Source organism: Gastrolobium bilobum, unplaced genomic scaffold (assembly GCF_033153095.1).
Source record: "Gastrolobium bilobum isolate Gb01-03AN ecotype WA unplaced genomic scaffold, APGP_CSIRO_Gbil_v1 utg381964, whole genome shotgun sequence".
Taxonomy (NCBI): Eukaryota; Viridiplantae; Streptophyta; class Magnoliopsida; order Fabales; family Fabaceae; genus Gastrolobium; species Gastrolobium bilobum.
The window spans coordinates 1-9,944 of record NW_026899825.1 but is presented as its reverse complement, the minus strand read 5'-3'; the positions used below and the strand labels follow the sequence as shown (position 1 = coordinate 9,944).

Here is a 9,944-nt window from a genome sequence, read left to right as displayed (position 1 = left end):
GCCATCATGATAGGTGCAGTGGTCAACTTTTCTTTAAAACATGAAATGCATGCAAACATTCATCATCAAACAGAAATTCTTGATCCTTAACTAATAACTTGCATAAGGGCTTCACAATTTTTGAAAAATCTTTTATAAACCGCCTGTAAAATCCTGCATGACCAAGAAACTCCTCACACCCTTAACATTTACAGGTGGAGGAAGTTTCTCTATCACAGAAATTTTTGCCCTGTCCACCTCAATTCCATTCCTAGACACCTTGTATCCAAGAACTATACCTTCTGTCACCATAAAATGGCACTTCTCCCAGTTCAAAACCAAATTACAGTCTTGACATCTTTTCAAAACAGAATCTAAATTCCCTAGACATACATCAAAATCAGAACCAAATACAGAAAAATCATCCATAAAAATTTCAATGCATTCTTCTATCATATCAGAAAAAAATGGAAAGCATGCACCTTTGAAATGTGGCAGGAGCATTGCATAAACCGAAAGGCATCCTCCGGTATGCAAATATTCCATATGGACATGTAAAAGCAGTCTTCTCCTGATCCTCTGGTGCCACAGCTATCTGATTGTACCCTGAATAACCGTCCAAGAAGCAATAAAAAGCATGTCCTGCCAACCTCTCTAGCATCTAATCCAAGAAAGGAAGTGGAAAATGATCCTTCCTGGTTGCCTTATTCAGCCGCCGGTAATCAATGCACATTCTCCAGCCAGTGATTGTCCCACGGTCTGCACAGGACTCACCCAAGCACTGTCTGAAATTGGGTAAATCATCCCAGCATCAAGCAACTTCACCACCTCCTTCCTCACTACTTCCTTCATAGTGGGGTTGAGTCTCCTCTGTGGTTGCCTTACTGGTTTGACCTCTTCTTCCATCAATATTTTGTGAGTGCAAAAGGAAGGATTAATACCCTTGAGATCTGAAAACTGCCATCCAATAGCCATTTTATTCTTCTTGAGTACATTAATCAACTTCCCTTCTTCCTCATCAGACAACATTGCATTAATGATTGCTGGATATGTTTGATCATCCCCAAGGAACACATACTTCAAATGTGAAGGTAATTCCTTAAGTTCTACCTTAGGTGCTCCTTTTGGAATGTCATCAATCTTCTTCTCAAGCTCTTCCACTTCTAGCTCTTCTTGGTAATCCTCTGTACCTATCTCTTCGTCTGATCTTTGCTCCTCAACTGGTAATTCTTCTTTTTTATTCACTTCTTCCACAACCTCCTGTATCACATCCAATCTAAAACAATCCTCCACATACACAGGATGCTTGATGGTTTCGAATACATCAATTGTAACTGTTTCCTCATCCACCCTTAGCAACAACTTTCCTTGTTCAACATCTATCAAAGATCTTGCAGTTGCTAAAAAGGGTCTTCCTAACAATAAAGGACTTTCTGTATCCTCTTCCTCCATGTCAAGAATCACAAAATCCACTGGAAAAATAAACTTGTCTACCTTGACCAAGACATCTTAAACCACACCTTCAGGCCTCTTGATAGATCTATCTGCAAGATGCAGAATAAGATTGGTCTCCTTTAAAGTGTTAATTCCTAAAGCTCTACATACTGTCAACGACATCAAGTTTATACTGGCTCCCAAATCACACAATGCCTTTCCCACCTCCACATCTCCTATAGCAATAGAGATACTGAAGCTTCCTGGATCTTTCATTTTTGTTGGAAGCTTCTTCTGGATTAGGGCACTACACTCTGCTGTTAGGGCCACTGTCTCACCATCAGTTAATTTCCTCTTCTTAGTAAGAAGATCCTTCATGAATTTTGCATAGTGAGGCATATTTTCCAGTGCTTCAGAAAATGGTATGTTAATTTGTAAATTTTTGAAGATATCCAGAAATCTTGCATAGTGCTGCTTCTGAATCTCTTTCTTCAACCTCTGAGGGTAGGGAACTTTAGCATAGGGAGATAAACTAACTGGCTGTTCTTTCTTGTCAGCCATCTTCTTCTTTTCCCACTTCATCATCTTTTGTGGGGAAGCATTTTTACCAACTTCTACCTCTCCTTCATTCTTATTGTCCTTCCCTTCCTCTTCTTTGTCAACTCCAACTATAACATCTCTAACAACTACTTCCTTCTCACTTTTCTCATTTCTCATTTTCTCTCCTTCATCATCAGAGACTACATCTTCAACCACAACCTCTTCTTCATTCTTTTTATTTTCCACCTTCTTTTTCCCTGGTTGAAGTACCAACCCACTTCTTGTCATAATTGCTTTACAGTGCTCCTTAGGATTCACCAGTGTATCACTTGGAAATTTCCCTTGTGGTCTCTCTGATATCTGTCTTGATAATTGACCAATCTGGGTCTCCAAATTTCTGATTGATGCTTCCTGATTTCTGAAAGAAGTTCTGGTCTCCTGCATGAATGCAGTTGTCTCTTCCCTGAATGAAGTAGAACCCTGAATATAATCCTGAGTTGTCTTAGATAACTGAGCAAACGCTTTCTCCCATGCAACAGGATCACTTGACTGCTCCTTCATATGTGGTGGTGGAGGATGTAATGGTGGATTCAATTGGTGGTTGGAACTATAGCTGAATCCTGGGTGTTGATTCTTGTTTTTCCATGGTGGCATATAAACATTCTTTCCCTGATTGTTGTAGTTCCTTTGATTATTCTGATCATACCACACTCCATTCACCTCTGCTTGTTCTGATGATCCCCCATAATCACACTCCTCTGTCACATGGCCCTTACCACAGATAGCACATACACTCTTTGTTTCCACAGAAGCTACCTTTTGTGAAGAGAGTTGCTTAATAAGGGTATCTAATTGTTGCTGCTGTTGTCTCTGTGTCTGCATCAGTTGATCATTCCTTGCCAACAAAGCATCATACCCATCCAACCTGATAATTCCTGTCCTTCTGTCAGCCGCTGGAGCATTATCAAATTCTTGAGATGCTAATGACTCAAAAATATCTAAAGCTTCTTGAGGGGTCTTGGTAGTCAATGATCCACCAGCAGTGGCATGCACCAAGGTTCTAGTGTTAGTGGTCATTCCTTGCAGGAAGATTGCTGCTTGTTGCCATGCCTCAATTCCATGCTGTGGACATTTCCTCAACAAAGTCTTGAATCTCTCCCAAGCCTCATAAATAGATTTTGACTCTTTCTGCTTCAAGCTTGTAATTTCATCCTTCAACTTGGCCCTCTTGGATGCTGAGAAAAACCTTTGCAAGAACTTGGTTTGCAAATCATCCCAAGTTGTTATACTTCCTTGTGGCAATGATTGCAGCCATCTCCTTGCATCATCCGTCAGTGAATGAGTGAATAGTCTCAACAGAATTGCATCTCTTGTGACACCGTTTATCTTCACAGTATCACTTAACAATAGGAAGTTCTCTATGTGCAAGTAAGGGTCCTCCGCACTGGTTCCAGCAAACTGATCCTTCTGCACCAAATGTATCAAAGCAGGCTTCAATTCAAAGTTGTTGGGCTCCACTGTTGGGCGCACAACACTCCCAATTAGAGGAACCATTGCAGGAGTCATGTACTCTCCCAGTGTCCTCTGTGGTGGTGGTGGTCTGTGATTCTCTGCCATTATATCTTCCTGATTAACCGTACTTGATTCACCAATTTCTTGCAACTGTCTCCTTTGCCTGGCTGCCCTTTTGTGCTTCCTCAATGTCCTTTCTAATTCTGGATCATATAACAACAAATTTGGATAAAGTGTACCTCGCATGTACCAGAATCAAAATTGACCAGAAATTTAACTTAAACTAAAATACTGAAAATAAAAGGATTCAATCTCAGAATTCTATAGTATCAGTTAGTGTTGAAAAACAAATTCCCCGGCAACGACGCCAAAAACTTGTTGCGAATCTAGCAAGTGCACTAGTCGTACAAGTAATAAAATGATGAGTAAAGATCGTTCCCACGAGGAATTGTGTTCAAACACCAATATACCATAGAAAACTAATTTGAATCAAATAAGAGTTTGTAAAAATCATGAATAATTTGTCACCAGAAAATTGATTTTGAGTAAATTGACACAAGTAAATATGGATTAGGAATTAATGAAAACAACAAGTAGTCAGAAAACAACTTTCCTCCATGATAAACAATATAAGAATTGATCATATGATGAATTCCTTTCCATGTGGTGTTAATCAACCTTTTACTTATCATCAAGATGTAATCCCTTACTACCCTGATAGAAACATTAATCAGAAACCCCAATCCCTTGGTGATTTCTTTCTTAATACATGCATGAAATACTAAGGTTTTAAGATTACATCAGAACTCTAGCATCAATCCCTTGAGTACTAGAATTCTGATGTTGAGATTATCAAATACAGAAGTCATATAAACATCCCTGTTCTATACTACTTCATTGATAGAAATAATTAACTCAGAAAATCTCAAATCAGCACATGAAAAATACTTCATCATATTAATCAAATCAACATAATATTATCATGGAGTTCCATTGCATTCAGACTACAAAGACTCTACTCAGACATGACTAAGGAATAAATAAGAGAAGAAGAAGCAAACTTCATTTCCATGTTGAAAGTCTTCAATCTCCAAACTATTACAAGGAAATCCTAATACAAAAACTAAAAGAATTTAGAGAGAAGTCAGACTAAGTTTAAGAGAGAGAGAGAGTTCAGATCCCCCAAGATTCTCCTCCAAGTGTCAAGGCTTTGCCTTATATAGTGTGACAATTAAAAACAGAAAACTGATGTGGGAGCTAAAACATCCATAAGTGGCCGTTTTAGCGTCCATGCTTTACGTATGCTCAACTGCTTTTAACTGATTTCAACGCTAAAACGTTAAGGAATGACCGTTTTAGCGTCCAAACTTGGTGAATGCTCAACTAACTTTAACTGACTCCAACGCTAAAACGTTTGATTTGGACGTTTTAGCGGTGAAGACCATAATCTTTTTCCACTTTAGGGCGCTAAAACGCATATTGCAGGCCGTTTTAGCGTCCAAGACCAGCAATTTTCCATCTTCTTAGTGTAGCAGCGCGCTAAAACGCTCTGTGTGGACGTTTTAGCGCTCATCACCAGCAAGTTTTGGCCTCTTCCTGTAACAGGGCGCTAAAACGCTCAGTGTGGACGTTTTAGCGCTCAACACTTAGGCAATTTTTCTCCTCTTGAGCTCCAGAATCTTCTTCCTTCTCCAGTTGTCTTTCAAGCTTGCTTTTCCTACAAGAATCATACAAATTTCCAATAAAGCTCTTGAACTTGTAATTGAGGACATCTTAGGACATTAACCTTCTTTTTCATCATTTAATCACACAATTTGATCCTAATTCCTGCTAAAAACCATGATGAACTAAGGGTTCATCAAGAACCAATGAAGTAGTGTTTAGAGAAGCTGGTCAGCCACCCTTCACGTAGGAAAATAACAAGATGCCTAGGGTTTTGTGCAACATGTTATATATATAGCCACTTAAGAGTTCATCACACAATATTAACATTAATTGCTACGCTTAGCATTTTAATCCCAAACTTGGGGTTCTGAACCTACTCAATTTTACAAGAATTATCATATTTTCCTTAAATTTTTCGCAGCACCTTTCCGATACGCGCTTTTCATAGCCAGTATTAGTTCTGGCACCAGTTCTCGTTATTTTAACTTGAAACTTGAAATCACAGTCCTACATATTATTCTAGGAATATTCAAGCACTTATTATGATTTCAAGGGTTTATTAGTTAGTTAAAACTGATATCTCTTTTATAAAATAAATAATCATTTGGATACCAAAAAAATAATAATTAATAATAATCATTTGAGAATTTGAAAAATAAGTTATTATAAAAACTATTTTTGAGATTATAAATAAGTTAAAAATCTGCTGCCTTCATGTCGAAAAATAAGTCACTTGTTTTTTATATAAAAAAATCAATGAGCCCCACTTTATTTAGACTAAACCTATTTCAATTTTAAATAGAACATATCTTTTTTTACTCTCTTTTTTCAACGATAAAATTCCTCAATTTTCAATTTTTGAGAATTTGAAATCTTGGAGTTCTATTGAAAAGTAGTTTTCAACAAAGTATATGTTCCACGAAGAAAAATAATGATTTTTTTTAATTTCGTAAGGAGTTCCTTGGTCAAAAGAAATAGAGAGCAATTTCAAAAAAATTATGTGTGAAAGGAAACAAGATGGAAACTATGCATAAATCCGAATGATAATTGATATCATATATGAAAAAGGAAAGAAGGAACTTTTAGTAAATCTGAATGATAATTGATATCATATATGATAGAATTAACAGAGCATAAAATTAATAGTAATTAAATAAATTGTATTTATTAAGTGATTTAAAAATTGAAAATGATTGAATAAAATCAAAAAAAAATTTGGTAAATAATTTGAAAATAACACTGACTTTGTGTTGATATAAATAATAAGAAAATAAAGGATATTCATTAGGTGATTTTGTTAGAAGAAACTTTTGAATATAATGCTGATTTTTTAAGATTTGATAAAATTTATTTTAATATCTGATGAGAATAATAAGAGCATTTTAAGTTATTTAATTTTTTTATTTAATTTTTTTATTATATATTTATATTAATCACGAAAGATGTTATTTTGTTTCAAAATTTTATGTTATGCATGACTGCAGCAACATATAAAACAAAATAATTACATGGAGCAATACCAACACATGCAGGATTTAATTTAATTTAATTTGAAAATAATTTTTTTTATATCTAATTGTATAAATAAATAGAAACTTTAATAAAATTATTTTTCCTTATCTCAAAACAAAAAGAAAACCCTTTTACTCGTAATTCTGCCTCTATATATATGGATGTGGTCTGAAATGTAACAAAGTGTTGAGTGAAGAGTCATGGATTAACACCTGCAAATACCAACTTATTCTGATTATCTGGATTTTTTTTGGAGGAAACCAGAAAGAATGATGCTAATGCTTTCTTCCCGAAAATTTCATCTTATTCTGAATACTTGAGTTTTATGGAATTATGGTTGCCGAATTTGGAATCGATTCCATGTACTCCACCATCGTCACCACCTTCAACTCATCTTTTCTTTGATCAAAAACCTCCTCTTCCCTCTTCCTTCATTCCCTCTGTTTTATCCCTTAATTCAGAGTCTTTGGCAACACCAACCATTGATGACTTAGTTGTTGAAACCAAGCCCTTGATACAAGATTTGAATTTTCATCCTATGGAACTTTCCATGCCCTTTAATCACACTCCAACAACAGTATCTGGTTACAATCTTCATCATAATGGTGTTCTTGATGATGGGCCGAACAACAGTGGAGGAGAGAAAATCAAAGTTTTTGAACCCGAGATCATCAATCCCATGAAAAGCACCATCAACAGTCCAAGAACAACATGCCAACAACCCAAATCCAATGATTCGATGCAAGAAGTTCAACACAGAAGCCAAAGACCCAAGCGAAAACGGATGCAAGAAGTTCAACACAGAAGCCAAAGACCCAAGCGAAAACGGAGAAGACCCAAATATTGGGATGATTACATACATTGAAGTATGACTATGTTATGAGAATGTTGGGGTTCTGTTTATTAATCTTAGTCGTTAATTTTTTTCTGTTATTTTTGTTTGATCAAACATCTGATTTGACAATAACATCAATTATGGTAAAACCTAGTTTCCGGCTAAGAGACTTGATTATACAATACCGTCTTTTCTTTTTTTTTCTTATTTTTCTTTTGTTGTGATCTTCTGTTTATGCACTTTCGATTTCCGTGAGCTTTCAAGCATCAATCAAATGATTGTCCTATCTTAACGACTCCACTAATTGTTTGAAACTCAAAAATACATTATGTTTCTGAAGCTAAAATTATGGTATGAAGATATATTGATCTGATGATTATCTTTGAAACATATGCAAGTTTATTTAACGTTATTATACAGTTAGATGACACCTTTTTTTTTCTTTTTCTTTCGCCTGGTTCAAATAGGCCTTCATTCAGTTGAATAAATAAATTTAGTTTGGTGAGATACACTAAGAATTCAGATTAAGATAAAAAAAAAATTGTTTCCTTATTCAGAAAGTTCGCAAATTTTGTTTCCTTATTTTTTTTAATGGAGAGAGAAAGGAAAAAAAATATCTCATAATAGGACAAGATTTGATTGGATAAACTTGTTTAATAATTTTAATTATGTGTAAACATGAGACATTTAAAACTGGAATCAATTACAATCATAACATAATTAAATTTAGATATCTTTTATTATTTTAGTTAATTATATGATTTATTTTGGCTCATTTCAACTTGTAAGATATTTTAAATAGAAGAGTGTATAAATTTGTTTTTATAATATTTTTAATTTCATATATAATTATACTGAAAAACTTGCTGATATTTACAATCAACGTGAAAACACAATATTTTCTATATGATAAAATCGTTCTGATTGAATAATAAACTTCTATTTTGTTGTCATATCTTGCCAAATATGGTTTTCGATTCAATCAATTATATATTTATACGATTATCAGATATTCTTGTTTAGAAATTCATGGTGTGTGTTTCATGCTTCATACGTTATCCTGATATTGAAATAATTGATTATCATTAATCAAATAAAATAAATAATATATTTGAATTAATTTATTTTGTATTCACAATAGCCTATAAATAAATGCTTTTAAAAAATTTGAATTTTTCTCTCTCTATAATATAAACAAATTCCATCACGCGCATACAATTTAAGTTAAATTTTCTTGTCAATGTTATTTTATATCATTAAAAAATTATAATACTTATAAAATTTGTTCATTATATATTTATTTCAAAATAAAATTTAAAGGGTTTATTAGTTAGTTAAAACTGATATCTCTTTTATAAAATAAATAATCATTTGGATACCAAAAAAAATAATTAATAATAATCATTTAAGTTATATATCTATAAAAACTATTGTTGTTATTATAAATAAGTTAAAAATCTGCTGCCTTCATGTCGAAAAATAAGTCACTTTTTTTTATATAAAAAAATCAATGAGCCCCACTTTATTTAGACTAAACCTATTTCAATTTTAAATAGAGCATATCTTTTTTTACTCTCTTTTTTCAACGATAAAATTCCTCAATTTTCAATTTTTGAGAATTTGAAATCGTGGAATTCTATTGAAAAATAGTTTTCAACAAAGTATATGTTCCACGATGAAAAATAATGATTTTTTTTTTAATTTCGTAAGGAGTTCCTTGGTCAAAAGAAATAGAGAGCAATTTCAAAAAAATTATGTGTAAAAGGAAACAAGATCGAAACTGTGCATAAATCCGAATGATAATTGATATCATATATGAAAAAGGAAAGAAGGAACTTTTAGTAAATCCGAATGATAATTGATATCATATACGATAGAATTAATAGAGCATAAAATTAATAGTAATTAAATAAATTGTATTTATTAAGTGATTTAAAAATTGAAAATGATTGAATAAAATCAAAAACAAATTTGGTAAATAATTTGAAAATAACTCTGACTTTGTGTTGATATAAATAATAAGAAAATAAAGGATATTGATTAGGTGATTTTGTTAGAAGAAACTTTTGAATATAATGCTGATTTTTTAAGATTTGATAAAATTTATTTTAATATCTGATGAGAATAATAAGAGCATTTTAATTTATTTAATTTTTTTAATTAATTTTTTATTATATATTTATATTAATCGCGAAATATGTTATTTTGTTTCAAAATTTTATGTTATGCATGACTGCAGCAACATATAAAACAAAATAATTACAAGGAGCAATACCAACACATGCATGATTTAATTTAATTTAATTTGAAAATAATTTTTTTATATCTAATTGTATAAATAAATAGAAACTTTAATAAAATTATTTTTCTTTATCTCAAAATAAAAAGAAAACCCTTTTACTCGTAATTCTGCCTCTATATATATGGATGTGGTCTAAAATGTAACAAAGTGTTGAGTGAAGAGTCA

At 32.8% G+C, this 9,944-nt stretch overlaps 1 non-coding gene across 1 annotated transcript; it reads left to right on the top strand.

Annotated features, from left to right (window-relative positions):
* The first annotated feature begins 3,067 nt into the window (after positions 1-3,067).
* On the top strand, positions 3,068-3,174 carry LOC133293780 (small nucleolar RNA R71). Its single transcript, XR_009749111.1, has one exon. It is a non-coding gene; the product is annotated as a small nucleolar RNA R71 (small nucleolar RNA).
* The last annotated feature ends 6,770 nt before the right edge of the window (positions 3,175-9,944 follow it).